The following is a 16,493-nucleotide window of genomic DNA, read 5'->3' as shown; positions in this document are numbered from 1 at the left end:
GCTTTGGGGAGAAAAAGGAAAAAAATAAAATCTTAAAAAAAAAAAAAAAAGGACACATGCGTAGCAGAAGTAAATACCACGCTAAGGGAGCTCTACTGCCTTCGCTTTACCTAAAGGATCCCTGCAGCTCTAACCTCACTTTCCTCAGGTTTTTCTCTTGACCATGGAAAGCTGGACAAACAGGAGTAGAAAGTCAAGAAATAGTTCATCCAAGGTTGTGAGGTGGCTGAGGGACTCAGAACTTCTGCTGCTTTTGCGTGGGAGAGAGACATGAGTGAGCCTTTTAAAAGTGGAAGGAAAGGTGGTTAGAGAGGTGACACTTTAATGTTTACCAGATGATCACACTGACTTTGTGTTCCAGGTTGAAACCTGGTAAGAGTCCTAGTCTCATTCATTTATTTATTCACTCAACAATATTTAGATATGCAACGTATATGCTGTCCAAGACTACGCCGATAAAGGCCCTTTGGATCAGATAATCTGCATTAGAATCTCACCGTAGCCTCTCCGTTGGAACCTACTAAGCCTTCTAGTACAGAGAGGTTGTAAAACCATTCTGGGATGCAATGATTATTCTGATCCCTGGGACATCCTACATTAACAAATTCAAGTATGTGGTGACAGCATGCATGGTTAGAGAAATTTTATTCCGGGTAAATGGATAAAATCCTCATAATACTTTGTTAGTAACAGCAAAAATCAGATCATTTAAATTCTGGTTTCCCTCCCCCCAATTCTATTGCTGATATAAACATGAATATATCTTCACCCTGAAGTATTTTATCAGAAGCTTTTCTTTTTTATCAATTAAATTGTCAAGAGAATTTGTTAAAAAACAAAATGTTTTAAAACTTCTAAAATGATAGGCAGCTAAAGATTATCATGTTTTAGAGGATGTCCAATTCACTGAGGTTGCAGTCTAGCACCGTGCAACTTCCTGAGTGAGGCCAATTGATGACATTTCATGTTGAGAAACTTCCGTTACAAGCATGAGTTCTGAGAAAAGTAACATGAAGAAATTTTAGACACTCCATCACCCCACACACGCAGGCACTTCCATCTCCCCACCACTGACAAAGAAAAGTGTATAACTAATCAGCATGCACACTTCAAGCTCTCTTTCATAAAGTGGGAAGTTACGCTAAAATTATGTAAAGGTGGAGAGCAAAATGACTAGGGACTAAATATAAGTAAAAGAACAGCAGCTTCTAAATTTGCCAGGTTTTGGCTATGGAAATAAGGTAGAAGTAACCGTCACTTTAAGCTGCCTCCTATTTTATTGCTGAATTCATCTGATCACACCCAGCGCTGACCTAAACACATACACTGGGCTCCTGGTTTGAAGACTGTGTGACTTCGGGCAGGTCACTTATCTTAGTTTTTTTCCTCTACAAAATGTAAATAAAGATAGTCCAAATATTCCATGTTACTGTGTTGATTAAATGAGATATCGTGTGCAAAGCCCTCAGCATAACACATGCACATAAAAACAGATCTCTGAACATAAAGTGGAAGCAGGCACGTGCTACCATAATGCAGTCTTGGACTTGTACCAATCTGAAACTCTTCAGACACTCATTTTCTGAGGACTAGGACAACTGTGTTATCCAGCAGCAATGAGAAAGAATTAGCTGATTTAACAGAACTATACAGAAAAATGACTCCTTTGTCATGGCAATGTTTCTTTGTTTACTCCCGACAGTTTAGGAAGGGGCTATTTTGTATTTAGCTTTGACTCTTCACTCTTGGCACATGATAGGGATAATCATTTCTGAAGACTGAATAATTGAATATATAAATAACTGCCTATATTAGTAAATGAGTAAATAAATAAAATATTTGAGGTTATTACTGCTATTACTGCATCTTGGGCCCTGGGCTTTACAAGATTGCGTCACAGCTGATTGTATTGTAGCCAACAGAGAAACCCTTAGGAAAACACCCTCAATGTAGACGTTTACATTTGTATGCAGCCTATGGCCATTTAGGCAAATGATCTGCCCTGGGAAAGCAAAGTGCAGAAAGAGGCCCCAGGAAAATATGAGCTTTGCATTACTCCCCCTTCCCTTCTGCATCATGAAACTTCTCACACTTGAATTACCAACTGTTAGAGTATCAGTGTGTCGGGTGATGTATATGATAGATTAAGCCATGACGGAAGGATCTAAAAAATGACATTAGCATGTTCAGAGATCTTTGTTGACCTTCTGGGGTCCCTGGTGTGCCTGAGTGCAGAGCACTGTCTCCTCATAAGCAAGGAATGGAATCCTGATGCATAAGCCTAACAGCATCGTTTCCCTCTCTGAGTTCTTGGGCACTAGGCCAAGTGAATGGGCAGGAATGATTCCATTTGCAGAGTAAAATGGGGTGAAAAGCACTTCTGGCACACTTTGCCCATATAAATTATACTTGTTTGCAATTCATCAACTCCTTCTCTCCTTTATATCCATATGTAATGTAAATGATCATCTTTCTCTGAAGCTCCATAATGATGCACAGCTCAAAAATGTGATAGAATCAGCTAAAAGAGAGCAGATGGAAGTTTTTTCCCCAATATGCATATTCATAAAAAAATAGAGAACTCAACAAAAGGAGACACATAAGTGCTTGTACCCGGGGGCTGCATGGACTTATGTACAACAGTGAGTTGATTTTCTGCAACTATTCATTCTTGAAACCTTTACTCATTCATTCCTGCAGCAATCATTGAAACGTCTCAGGAAAAAGGATCTGCCTCTCTTTATAACAACAAATATATTTCCCTTTTGATTTTTATTGCACCTTAGAATCCATGATTCAGGAAGCAATGGTTAAATATTTTACTAGAGAAATATAATTAGAAGGCAAACCATGTAAAAAAGTAAAGACTTCAGTGTTCCTTTACCAATACAGACTATAGACATTTAAAAGCGCACTGTTATACTGAAAAAAGCTATTTGGGAGAATAATGAACTGTCTGGATGGCATTGAGCAAAGTGTTTTTGGTTTTTTTTTTTTCAAATATCTGATTACTCAGAGGCTAAGGTGGCTCATGCATGTGTACTGGGGAAGCTGCATTGCTATTAGAAATTTCATTAAGATAAAGAATACAGCATCAGGAAATATCGTGAAAGAAACTAACCATGAAAGAAATTATTTAAAAAAGGTTTAAAAAAAACACATAAGAAAATCATTCAAAAGGTGGCTATGAACTGTGGTCGCATAATCAAAGAAGTGGTATTCATACCAAAATTAGATGTTTCTGACTCCTAGTGTCTCCCTCCAGATCCACTCTCCACATGGGAAGCTCTGGTATCCACTCCGGGAGGCTGACCTGTATGGACTACATACTCGATCTCTATCCTTAGGTTCCTGTCGGGCTCAATGAAGGAGAAGTTCACTCAGGAGGCTGGAGGGAGAGAGGGGAGTGAGGTCAGGGTGTTTGTTCTCTCCATGAGATCTCCTTGTGCTGGCTGTCTCCCTTAATCAAAGGTCACTGGTCCCTTAAAGGTGACTGTTTGTATGTGACTCTATTTCCTTCAGATTCTAGTGACTGCTCCTTTCTCTTACCTTTTAAGGCCTAGATTTAATAACAGCTCTGTGGCTGTTAGCTCTCACTGCCCACACAGCCCTTAATGGTTCCCCTACCCTGCACCCTGCCCATGCCTTTGTAATTAGTCTCTTTATAAATAAGCCTTCCTTGAATTATCCTAATTTGATTGTGCCATCTGTTTCCTGTTGGGAGCCGGACAAGTGCGCTGAACCACCATCACTCATGACTTCGGTGACTTAGGTCATGTTCTTGAGTCCAATGAGCACTGCTTTGTGACTCCAGCATAACTACATTTACATGGTCTCAGGTCATTTCTATTTCACTACCAGTCTCCATCTTTACCAACAATCAAATAGCTTCAGGGTAGAGCATTTCCACTCATACTACCAAAACTCTTGCCCTTTATCATTTTCAATTCCTCCGTTTCATGGGGCCCACACCCATATTTCTCATTTTTCCAAGCAGCCAAGAATCCCTGCGATTAGGGGGACTAGTAGCATATAAAAGAAGGTTTTCATGGTGCATGGTGCAGTTCAGGCCAACCTAACTGCAAGGAACACATATTCTACCCTTTACTAACAACCAAGCCCAAGTCCACTTTGCTATGAAACTTAGTGTCATTTCTATTGTGACGGTACACCATCTACCAACATTAATATCCATCCACCAATTATGTAATAAAATAGAATGAAGCAAGTGCATATTTTGGCTGCTTGCTACTTATCAGAATTATCTGATGTTAATAAGATTTTTGGGTTTTTTATAAATGTGACAGCATATCGATACTGGAGTTTTACTAGCAACTTTTCATTTCTAAAATTCTTTAATTCTAAGTTATAGTTCATCTAAAATATCACTCACTAACATGGGTCTCTCATTCATAAAGCCTTAGGCCTCTTAATCTCAAAAGAGGTTATTGTAAAATATGGATGCCCAGATAATTTGCATGATTAATGAAAATATGTTTTAGAATATTAAACATTTAAGATGTTATCATTTAGTAGACTTTCTGACAGAAGTTAAAAGACTATTAGAATGACTGATGAATTGCTACAGTACATTAGCCCTCAGAACAAGGAATGTGCTAGAGGACATTTATGTATCTCCTTAGCATACTTGTTTTCATTCATTTTTCCCCCCTTCCAACTAAGCTGTCCTTTTGTGACCTTGGTTCAGTTGTACATGACCAAGCATAGGACTTTGCAAAGTTTTGAGGAACTTGAAAATTACATGGAAAGCTATTGACAGATGGAGAAAGAAAGCAATTGTATTAGGCAGGGCTTTGCACATAATATCGGGGACATAGTAGGAGACGAATAAAAAATGTGTTGAAGGAATGAAACACCTCTTTCATGGTTCACATGGTCTTACCTCAACACAGTGGAAAAATTAAAACAGAAAACTCCTCCCTGGTCAGTGTCAAGGTCGCTGACAGTTTAGCTGTTCATAACTAGGGAATACACTTTTTCTTTCCATTTGTTCCGAACTGTCTTTCAAAGTGAAGCTCCACCTACTGACATCTTTCCAGAGCCTTTTGTTTTTGATTGCTGCAGAGGTTATCAGGACCTATTTGGTCATTTATTTCCTCCTCTTGTTATACTTAAAGATGAAATATACCAGAAAGGACTGCCATGGTGGTGTTTATATCCCCTGTGGGTAAAAAATAAAATACCAATGAAAAGGTAGGACCGCAAGAAATACCAAAATAAATTCTTAAGGTAGGAGCAATAAGCTGCTTAATGGCCTTGCTTTGGAGGAGACAATTAACATTACTTTAATTTATGTGAGGTATTATCATGAAGTTATGAGCTCCCTTTCTGAGTCCCACTTGCCAAAGCCTGCTTCTTTATGCAGCATTTCCTTTATAGTGTTATTTGGTTTATAGTTTTCCAACACTCATTTATTATACAGCACCGTTATTCCTGTGTCAGTGAGAATAGAGAAAAATATACTGTTATACATCATCTAGAATCCCACTACTTAGTAATTAACGTGAAAGTGGGCAGGGCAAACACAGCAGGCTGAATAATTGCCCCCAAAGACAGAAGATGCAAATCCATAGACCCTTGTGTGCATTACCTTATTTGGGAAGAGGATATCTTACAGATGTGATTAAGTTAAGGATCTTGAGATAGGGAGATTATCCTGGATTATCTGGGTGGGCCCTAAATGCCATCATAAATGTTCTTAGAGAGGTAGAGGGAGATTTGATACACCATGAAGAGAAGTCAATATGAAGACAGAGAAAGAGAGATTTGAAGATACTGGCTTTGATGATTCCAGTGATGTAGCCATAAACCAAGGAATGCTGGCAGCTACCAGAAGCTGGAAGAGTCAATGAATAGATTCTCCTCTATGAGCCTCTGGAGGAAGTGTGGCCGTGCAGACAAGCTTTGGATTTTGGGCCAGTGATGCTGGTTTTGGACTTCTGACATCGAGAGCTGGGAGAGAATAAATTTCTGTTGCTTCAAGCCACCAAGTTTGTGATAATTTGTTATAGCAGCCACAGGAAACTAATAAAGTAAGTGAACCATTTCCAGCCTTAAACAAAAGGATAGTGACCCCTATTCATGACCATTACTTGTAGACCATGGGAAAAAAAACTATATTATTAGTAGCAAGTTTAATACAAAAATATATCAACATATATATCGTTTGAAACCTATGTTTATCTTTCCTCTTTACTTGTACATGTGTTGTGTGAATGTGTTCAAGCAACTCATATTTTTTTAACAGGACAAAAAGATCCTTTAATAAAACAAATAATTTACGAATATGACAGTTAAATACAAGCTATTTTTACTCTTCAGATGTTTTAATATTTCGCTTAATAAGAGTATGCTTTCTTTTATCCCCACCTGGAATATAGCTGTTATGGGCTAAAGCATAAGTCAAGTTTAAAACGTTCTTGCAAAACAAAATCACCCTGATTTTGGCTTTATTAAGAGCAGAAGTTTCCTTTAAGCCTTGGAAATATATATTTTTCTGAAATAAAAATGATATTTTTATCATAACTTTATTCCTTCATTCTTTCATCAAATATTTATTGAACATGTTCTAGATGCCTAGAAACTGTTAGGCTCTGGGAATATCAAGATGGATGGCAATACCACCTGTTCTCAAGGAGTTAAGAGTTCAGTGTGCTCCTTTGGCAAATGTGTAAATAAATAAATCCTGATGAAATGTAATATGCTAGAGTAGTGATATAAGCAAGTGGTGTGGAAGCAGGATTTAAAAATAAATCATCCATTTCAGAATCAAATGATTCTATGAGGATGAGGAGTTAAACTGTGCCTAGAAATTTGCAGTATAAAAAGAATTTAACACATTGGAAAAGTTAGTTTCTTATTTATTCTTGTTGCCAAATATTTGGGACATTCATAGCCAAAGTCACATTCAAGGTTGTAGTAGACAAGATTTAACATCTTCGGATTCTGAATAACAGAATTAGCAAATTATAGTAGTTTTCTCATGGTTTCAAAAACAGCTACTTGTACAATAGAGGTTGCTTAATTAAAACTTACCCAACTGAAACGCCCATTTATCTGAAACAAATGTTTATGCTACAGACATCAACCAACTCTTCACTTGAGTAGCTAACAATAAACAATAGAATGATGCTTGATGAATATCAATTAAAACAAATTACTCCCCATAAACTTTGTCCTAAAAAAAATACATTCCTGCGTGGGCACATGTTCACGTGCACGAGTGTGCACACACACACAGAGCTTTGCTATTGTAATTTGTCTTCTTTAAAAGGTCTATTGAAATTAACTACATCTTAAAGATTGTATCTTCATTTTATCATTGAGCCTAGTTTTAGTCTCTGATGAGTCACGAGTTTCAGGTACTACCAACTACGTAATGGGAGATGGCCAGAGTGCTTAGAAAAATGGTGCAGTGCAAAAGGAAAATGAGGAAGCCCTTGCTTAAAATTATTAAAAATTTTAAGACAGCAATAGCAGAGCATTGAACCAATTGTGGGGCCTTTGTGAGAGCAGAGCCCAGTGCAACAACACAGCTTACATGCCCATAAAACCAGCCCTGGTTTCAGGTATTCCTTATCAATAATCTCCATTTGGATTTTCCCACGGACCATACTAGGGATTATGAAAATGGAAATAACCTGCCTAAAAGTCACATTATGGTCACATATTCTTTGCACAGACCTATATTAACTATAAAGGCATTGTTGGGCACCCATTAAAGTTCTATTATGATCAAAGTTTTTCACGCTTACTTAATTTTGCTTTTCTCTGCTCTATCCAGCCTTACTCACATAACCTATGAGGCAGAGAAAATGCTATGTGTTCACCGAACTGTGTCTATTAGCCTCCCAGGCATATTATCATCTCTTTTACATTCGCTTAGGTCCATGCGACCAGCTCTGGCTGAAGTTAGGACCTGGCCCATAAGATCTCCGTCGAGGTTCATGTCTTCCCCTCACTAGGTTTTCCTCACTCTTTCCTATGCTTCTCCCTCTCCCCACCCTTTGTCTCTATAGCTGGAAGCAATGAACTCTGAGTTGTGGAGCCCACTATAGGAAAAGCCTGAATCCCTGAGTCCTTTTTTGGAGGAGAGCCATTCAGGAATGCTGCTTGATCCACATTAGAGTCCCACGTAAAATTAAACTTTATTGTCTTAAGCCACTTATATTACCCTAATACTCTATGTTTGAGAGTATAATAGTCTGAGGCAGAGAGCATAGGGCCCAGAGCAGTATCAAGGTCATTGAGCGGTTCTGATACACCTTTTGAGAAATATTACTATAGTCATCTTTTCAGGGACTATAAACCAATGTGCTAGCCGATAGCTATGGTATTATCTCATGGCGTTGTTTACATTCTCATAATAGCATGCATTTGTAATTTTCAAATCACTCTTTCTGACATATTTTTAGAGGATTCTGGAACACTGTAAAGACTTCAAAATTCATAGCAATGAATTATCAGCGATAGAATGACCAATGGCAACAGTGACATTTTGCTAAGCATCCCTTCTAATCTCACAAATCATCACCTATCTGCTTGTAGGACTTACAGACCTCAAAAGTTTAAATTACCCAAAGAAGTATTTGGTTGAAACCCTGGAATTTAGGCTGCTAAGAATCTTGGAACACTGTTCTTAGGAAACTCAGGGCCTGGTATTATTGGGAGGGACAAGGGGGAATGGCCAGAGTGCTTAGAATAATGGCAAATGTTCTTTTCCCTTTGGCTCAAGAATGTCAGCATTTATGGGAAAAAGTCGATCAAGTACTTACTGGATCTGCTTAATCAAGCATAATTGTCACCATGTGACTGGCAGTTATTGGAAGCTTCTATATGAGACAGTGCCAGAACCAGTATGCAAAGAACTACCTACATTTTAGATAGCAAAAGGAAAAATAACTTTTCCTCAGCACAGGAAATAAACATGATGCAATTTGAGAGCATGGATTTTTGGAATGTGAGAGATTTGGGATCAGACTTCGTTTTAGCACTTACTTGCTTCAAGTTCTTAAGCATCTAAGCTCTAGTTTATTCTAATGTAGAAGAGATGTTAATGCTTACGTTGCAGAATTGTAGCTTAAACAAGCTTAGACGAGTAAGGCGCCTAGCATGATTTCTGCAATATTCCACCTCTGTCGGGTTTGTTATTTGTATTAGTGATATTATTATTACTAATAATACTACATTAAGAATTAAGAATGAAAAAGCACTCCCACCAGGCACTTTGAAATTTGTATCATAAAGAGTCCCACTAAACATCCTCCCAACCTCCTTAAAACAGACATTATTTTTGTAGACTTTTTCCAGACACACTTACAGTGTCAAGCATTTATAATCACCCATTTCCCCAGACTGCGAGACATATACTCATAATCCAAAAAAGCTTCAATTGTTCAAACACTTGTAAGTTGTAAGAAATAATAATTCATTAAATATTTATGAAATATTGAACTACCATATTCACACCAAGGGAGTTTAATGAGAGAAAATACTTCCTTATCCTGAATCTTAAAAAGGACTCTAGGGACCCTGATTTATATAGATTTTCCTAAAGTGTCCCTTTATACTACCTTTATAAATGTTTTATTTACTATACTTTAAGAAGTCCAAGATAGTTTTCCCTTAAACAAAGCTCCCAAATCCTTCAAAACTTAGGCAAAGGATATAAATTTAAGGAATATGTTTAAGTGCATTTCTGAGATATGAATTAGACAGTATATACATTTCTATTAATGAAAATCTACTGTCTTTTTTCAGTAATTAGAAAGCTGCCTCACACTTTAATGTGTACTGAAATGTTGATAAAGAATTAATTTATCCAACAAATTTGTTATTTTAGATCAATTAAAGTTACTTTAAATCTTGAAATATCCTATGCCTACAAAAGATCCCAGACTAAACTCTATGGTAGTATCTGAAAGATCTAAATATGTCTTTTGATATAAGAGAAACAGAATAACAAATATTTAGAATAGTTAGATGGCTATAAAAGAAAAATAGCTATTTCTGAATTAAGGTTGTTTCATGAATTAGGAAGTTCAATAAGTAGACTTACATTGCTGATTTTATTGTGAGCTTGCAATCATCAATGCCTCTATTGCCCTACCTATAGGATTCCAGCGAATATTAATTGATCGTTTTCTAGACAAGTAAAACGCTGTTAGACATTGCAATACAGAATCATAAGATATGTGGTCTTTTCTCTCAACAAATTTGCAGCCTAGCTGGGGAGGCAAGACAAATACCAAAGAATGTAATAGCAACACAATCCTGTAACAGAAGATGCATCACATTGCTAAACCACCAGAGCAAACCAATAGCTGTAGAGTTCAGAGAAGGAAGACGTCCCCAAGGGTTGTGAGATTGGGACATTTGCGTTCTAAACTGAGATGCTCTGCTTCTCAATTTATAGTTTTAAGAGGGAGGAAAAAAGCAGGCAGATAGCTAGTATATAATTATACACTACGTAAGCTATTTGTGAAGTAGCAACTACTTAGCTGTAAACAATATGATTTATGGGAGGTATTGTCAATTAAAAATAAAATAACCACTAATTACACCAGTGTTGATTTCACTTTACCACAGTAGACCAAATGATTCATTTTTACATTCCTTTTTCATTGAGTTTTGTGGGAAATTGTTTACATTTCAGTAATTAAAAGGAAATCTTTAGCCTATATAATTTTTCCATAAGCTTTTTTTACAAAAAATAAAATCATGTTGTATAACATATTAAGTGATTAGTTGTGGAGCTGTTAAATGATAGATGCTAGAGATATTTAGAGCCCAAAAATATACTCCCAGACCTTCGGGGATTTATCCTGTAGCAGAGAAGTCAGGACTTATATATAATACAATAATACAAAGTGGGTTTATGCTAAAGGCCAAATGAGTCTACTAGACATAGGTGTCCCAGTGGCTATAATATTGCCCAGATCAGAAGGAACCATTCCCATTCTCACTCTGAGTTTATGAATACAGGAATGATACTGATATATTCTTCCTCAATTTCAGGTTCCTCAAATTTCTGTTATCTGCAATAATACAAGACAGATAAGGGTGAAATCCTAGCAGAAAAGAGTTCCTAAATGTTAGTCACTTGAGTGTCATAAATAACTGAATTTACAAAATTATACGCTAAATACATGGATGCTGATGGTTAATTCCTCAAGAAGAGAGACTCCACTCTTTACAGAATCACAGATGTCAGAGATGGAGGGCCCCTAAATGCCAATGCCACCATATTGTAGAAAAGATTTGAGGCCTAGGGGGTGAAGAGATCTATCCATGGTAACACATATTCACAAATAAAAAGAGTTCAAATTTGCACTGAGATTTTCTGGAATTAAGCTCTGGCCTTTTCCTTTCATACCATGTTGCTTCACCATTGGGGGAACACGGGGTGTTGGGTAAAGTCGGATATTTAATATAATATTGCTGTTGAAATTAAGGCTCATCAAGAAAAAGTAACTTCTCTCACCCTTACAAATCCTCTGAAATTTGTGTTTCCTCAGCAACATATGGCCCGTAAGTAGGAAAAAACTAGAATCACTAGTCTAGACATCATTGATCTTAAGTAACACAAAATAAAAAATATCAGTAATATAATGTTTGCCTTTTAGAATCCTTGAGAGAGTGCTACCCCAAAATAAGAAAGCTTACAAGCCAAAGGAGGCTTTAGAAATCTTTCCCACAACTTCATGTGAAATATGAGATCTCCGCCAGCCAACTTAGAGAAAAATCATACCTCCTATAAGGTGCCTTGAACACCATCAGAGCCTTGTGAAACAACATTTTGATTAGCAAAGTGAAAATGAATCATGACTATTGGCAAAGAGTTGTGCTACAGTTTTACTCAAACCAAGAACAATTGGTTGAAAAGAGGTGAGACATTAAGAAGAAAGATTCATTCTACACACTGCATTTTGATTAGGCTCCTGGATCCCCACATTTAAGGCCCATACTTTTCTCAGGACTCATCATTGCTTGATGATAATTATAAAGGTATGGTAATTGAAGGCCTTAAATCAAACATGCATGGTAGATCTGCTGTCACTGCAAGAACCATCTCATTGTAAGCTGGCAGGAAAGATGTGCTTGCCTTTCAACTGGCAGAGCAGGCCTCTTGGCTGGCACAGCAACTAGCTTTGCCTTAAATCTTCCTGAGCTATGCCCTGTTAGAGTAATTTGGCTAATTGAAAATGTCTGTGTTTGGAGAAATCTTTCATAATGTTAGTATCATTTGCAGGTTGCCAAGATCTCTAGGGCTGCAGTCCTGCCTAGCTCCCTACAAAGCCCCCGCTGAACAAGAGACCCTTCCAAAGAGTCCACTTAGACAAGGGGCCATCCAATGACCTGCCAGTCATCCTCTCTTGCCAAAAGTTATATGTGAGCAAAATGTCTTGAATAGATATGAAGCCTTACTAAAGTAGACAATGCAGATGGGGGATTCCCAGGCCACCCGAGATGGTTCCAGTTATCTCAAGAGGTAGTGCGGAATTGGAATATTCCCCAAAGGAAAATTTGCCTACCATCTTTCATTTTAAAAGTAAAGTTATGTTACAGGCCACTTGCGAAGAATAAGCAGAGGGAGAAAAAAGAATCAAAGTAGAAATTCTTTCACAATTCAGGCAGAAATCGTAGTTGAGGCATCATGTATTAAAAGTTGTGTGGAAAGTGGTTTTTAATAAAATTACAATGAATATGATGCTGTTTTTCAGTATTCTTATTTCCTAGTCTTTTCATCTTCTTTTAAATCATGAAGCTTATTTTCCTTAACCTTTAAAGCACTAATCTGCTAATAGAAAATGAGCAAGTTTTCAGTTCTTGCCTGAAATGAGAGGTTAAATTTCACACTTATGACTACTCAAATAAAATTCTATCAAAGTACATCAGTAAATTCAATAAAACAAGCTGAGAGCATTGGTGGGAAAAAGAAATCAGTCTTTTAGCTGGCAAATAATTTTTGTTTTGTTCTTCCTGTTCTAGCTCAGCTCAACCTTAATTGGCCACTAGTTTACCCTTTTCCTGTGTCTCTGAGTCCCTTATCTAATCCTGTTCTCATTATGCTCTGTTGGTCTCCCCAGCCCTCCTAAATTTATTGACTCACTATTGTTTCACCTCTCTACTTCTCCCCTGAACACTGTCTGGCTGGTTTCAAGCCTGCTCTTCTTCTTCATGTGGCTTATTTCTTCAAAGTCTTCTCAACGACCAAAAACTAGCAGTTATAAACATTCATAAGGACTTACAGATGTTTCAGGTAGAATAATCAATCCAGTGACCCTCAAAACACAAACCTAATCTTTGGGATCTAATATTGTGCCAGATATGCCTCGCCTCAAATCTTATTTCTAAAGGATCTAAAATGTGCCGTGGTGAGTGCTCCCTATCATATGTCCTGGGATGAGGTCATCTTTTTAAAAGTAATACCCAGCTTAGTAGAGCTATCTTTCAAGTTTATTCGTCAGTCAATCCTTTGGAATTTCGAGTGGTTTGTCTAATAGAAACTATCTTCAAAGATGGTTTAAGTCCTAGACCAATTTCAAATATTTGTCCAGCTCACAAAGCACATGAAAAACAGTATTGAACTAAAAGATATTGGAGGCGCATTGGTTACAGCTAGAAAGGAGTATGGAGATTATATAATCCAACTCTTTTATATTACTGGTAAGAAAACTGAGATTAAAAGGCTAAATTTGCCATCCTCATATAGTGTCCTTGCCTTTCTTGTAAAACCTAGTCATTATCTCAATCCATACAGCAATCTTGAAATATTGGTATTATTATCCATATGAGGAAAGTGAGGTGGAAAGAGCCATGTAATTTTGCCAACAGCATGCAACTAGTACCAGTAAAGTGATGGAACTGGGATTTCATCTCAGTTTTCTCAGATTTTATGCATGTCCCAGTCCATTGCCACTCACAGAGCCACAGTCATACAGTTTCATTGAGAATCTCTTTGGAGGCGTAATTTATCTGTCTAGGATCCCACTTCTTTCCCAAAAAATGAGATAAAAGTCACTCTTCCCATCCTTAATCCAAGCCTCTAGTGATGGCCCTATGCTTTAGGTTAGAGGCCAAAAAAGAAATTTGTGAATAATGAGTAAAGCAGTTAAACTGATCCCTGGGATCAAGCAACTTTCTTGGAGAAAGCAACTTTCTTGACTCCACATTCTATTCCAGCCCCCAGCCTATATTATGTCTTCTTCTCTTTCTAGTCTAGTTTCTTCAGAGTAATCTAAACTTGTTTTCTTTTTTTACCTCCCATTAATGTCACAATTTACTATAGTTAGGATTCTGCCCCACCATCCACTGCAATTGCTTTAACAAAAATCACAGTGATCTCTTAGTAGATCATTCAAATCAGTATTTTTCAATCCATTTTATGAACTGTATAGGCAGCATTCAATAGTTTTGACTATTCTCTTCCTGAAACTCTTTTCTCTTTTGTTTTTTATAAGCCCCATCCATCTCGGAACCAGTCTTTATCTGACTCATTCATAAGCTTATTGTCCTCTTCCTGTACTTGTATTTTCTATACTTATATTTTCTATAATCTTGCACTTGATCTGCTTTTGTCTAAAAAAAAGTGGGTTTCAACTTTGCCTGAACATTACAAACTATCTCCAATGAACTTTAAAAATTCTAATAGAAAACACTTCTAAATGGCAGAGTTCAGACATCCTTGAATCTACTCCTCCATAAAAACAATGAAAATACGATCAAAAATGGTCAAAATAAAATTTTTCAGAACTTTGGAAATTAATCAAAGGTTTGCAAAAATATGAGGAGCATTTATTCAAGAAAAACAGCAGAATCTTGGTAAAAACAGCAAGTTTTGTGCCATTTCAACTTGTCCTATTGCTCCTGACCCCCAACTTCTGTCGTAGCCTTCAAACCAAAAGATACATAACTATCTTAACTGTGAAAAGGAACAACCTAGGAGCCACTGGAAGGAACAGAATATGTTTGGAGTTCCCCCAAAATCCCATCCTTGGAGAACCGTCCCTATTTACATGTCTGGCACCTCCACTCTCAGGACTGTTTTCACTTGACCTGAGTGAGAGCTGAATCAAACTTGACTCCACTCACTCAATGTGAACAGCCCTGTTCCTGAGAAATTTGTTGAAAAAAATGCCAATGGAAAAATACTGCAGCTGCATAAGGTAGTGATACCAGTTGGATTAAGTAAGAGACTACCAAAGAACTTTAATGGAAAAGTCAGGGAATGAGATTTTCGTATGGGATGTCGGAAATACCCAACATATTCTCGAAAATCTAGAAGGCCTTGTACATGTGCAGGGATGTGCATATGCTTAGAAAAGACCTGAGAAGCCCTTAATCTCCCACCTGTGGATGACTTTTAGTATCCGCATAAGGAGGAAGTGAAGGCTAGAATAGAGTTTTAAACTGTCTACTGATGAAATATTCCTTCCAAACACACATAAATTCCCTCTGCAAAGTCAGGGAGACTTATTCATTTGATGCCTTCAAGAAAATCTCCATCCAATCATTAGTTGACCATTAAGCTAACCGAGAAGAGATGTTGAGTGGTATACACAACAAAGAATTCAGACTTTACAGAATTAGTTCAGGAAACTCAATAAACAAACAAAAAAATCCATGGCAATAAAATAATAACACTGAACAGCAACAAAGCCCCAAGGGGTGTGGAAAGGGGAGGTTTTCAAGAAAAAGAAAAACTATGAGACATGCAAAGCGGAAGTTATGACACATACAAAGAAAAAAATGTAGTCAAAAGAAACTATCTCTGAGGAGCTCAGATATTACTAGACAAAGACATGAAAACAACCAGTATAAACATGTTTAAAGAACTAAGTGAAACCACGTCCAAAGAAATTTAAAAAAATTAAGAACTATTTATCACAAATAGAGAATATCAATACGGAGAAAAAACTATATTAAAAAAAGAGCCAAATAGAAATTCTGGAGTTGAAAAGCATAAAAACTGAAATGAAATTTAACTAGAGGGATTTAACACCGGATTTGAAATGGCAGAATTTGAAGATAGATCAACTTATCCAGGCTGAAGAACAGAAAGAAAAATAATCAAGAGAAATGAACAGAGCCTCAGAGACCTGTGGGACACCAACAAGTATACTAATATATACATAATGGGAGTTCCAAGAGAAGAGGGAGAGAAATGATAAAAACACTATTTGAAGAAATAACATCCAGAACCTGCCAAAATTTAATGAAAAACATTAATACGCACACCCAAGAAGCTACATAAACTCCAAGTAAGATAAACTCAAAGAGATCTATACCTAGACAAATTAGAGTAAAATCGTCGAAAGCCAAGGATAAAGAGACAATTTGAAAGCAGCAAAATAAAAGTATCTCATCGTGTACAACATTTCCTCAAAGAGTAAGAGGTGACTTACTCTTTCATCAGCAAGAGTTTCATCAGAAACTATGGATTTTAGAAGGCAGTAGGATGGTATGTTCAA

General features: G+C 37.1%; 1 long non-coding RNA gene across 1 annotated transcript in view; it reads right to left on the bottom strand.

Moving 5' to 3' along the window:
- LOC111770857 (uncharacterized) overlaps nucleotides 1-16,493 on the bottom strand; it is a 91,309-nt gene that overhangs the window by 12,002 nt on the left and 62,814 nt on the right. Inside the window, exons 2-3 of the long non-coding RNA XR_011432908.1 lie at nucleotides 4,904-5,182; nucleotides 3,227-3,388 (exon numbers count right to left, since the gene is read on the bottom strand). This is a non-coding gene — a long non-coding RNA (uncharacterized lncRNA). The remainder of the gene's footprint in view (nucleotides 1-3,226; nucleotides 3,389-4,903; nucleotides 5,183-16,493) is intronic.

Source organism: Equus caballus, chromosome 26 (assembly GCF_041296265.1).
Source record: "Equus caballus isolate H_3958 breed thoroughbred chromosome 26, TB-T2T, whole genome shotgun sequence".
NCBI classification, from domain to species: Eukaryota; Metazoa; Chordata; class Mammalia; order Perissodactyla; family Equidae; genus Equus; species Equus caballus.
The sequence above is the reverse complement of the archived record's forward strand: the minus strand, read 5'-3'. Positions and strand labels throughout refer to the sequence as shown.